Source organism: Etheostoma spectabile, chromosome 5 (genome assembly GCF_008692095.1).
Source record: "Etheostoma spectabile isolate EspeVRDwgs_2016 chromosome 5, UIUC_Espe_1.0, whole genome shotgun sequence".
Lineage (NCBI taxonomy): Eukaryota > Metazoa > Chordata > Actinopteri > Perciformes > Percidae > Etheostoma > Etheostoma spectabile.
In genome coordinates this window covers 3760005-3760720 of record NC_045737.1, presented here as the reverse complement: position 1 = coordinate 3760720, position 716 = coordinate 3760005, and positions in this window count along the sequence as shown.

The window sequence follows — 716 nt, the reverse complement described above, 5'->3', positions numbered from 1 at the left end:
TGGCAATTATGAGCTTGTCCTCAGAATTAATGTTTTGGTAGGAATGAAAGTTTACATCGTATGTTTCTTTGGGATCAGCCAGCGCGAAGGACCTCTATATTCCGTTAGCCGCTGGGATGTGGTATTAGGGGACCATTAAGGTCTATACAAAAGAGACTTCAGATGCAGTATTAGGGGACCACTAAGGGACTATATAAAGAGACTTCAGATGCAGTATTAGGGCCACTAAGGTATATAAAAGAGACTTCAGATGCGATTAGGGGACCACTAAGACTATATAAAAGAGACTTCAGAGCAGTATAGGGGAACACTAAGGTCTATATAAAAAGAGACTTCAGATACAGTATTAGGGACCACTAGGACTATATAAAAGAGACTTTCAGAGCAGGATTAGGGGACACTAAGATATATAAAGAGACTTCAGATCAGTATTAGGGGACCACTAAGGTCTATATAAAAGAGACTTCAGATGCAGTATTAGGGGACCATAAGGTCTATATACAAGAGAACTTAGATACAGTATTAGGGGACCAATAAGGTCTATGTAAAAGAAAACTTCAGACAGTATTAGGGGACCACTAAGGCCTAGTAGAGACTTCAGATACAGTATTAGGGACCACTAAGGTCTATATGAAAGAGACTTCAGATATGGTATTAGGGGACCACTAAGTTCAATAAAAGAGACTTCAGAGCAGTATTAGGGGACCACTAAGGTC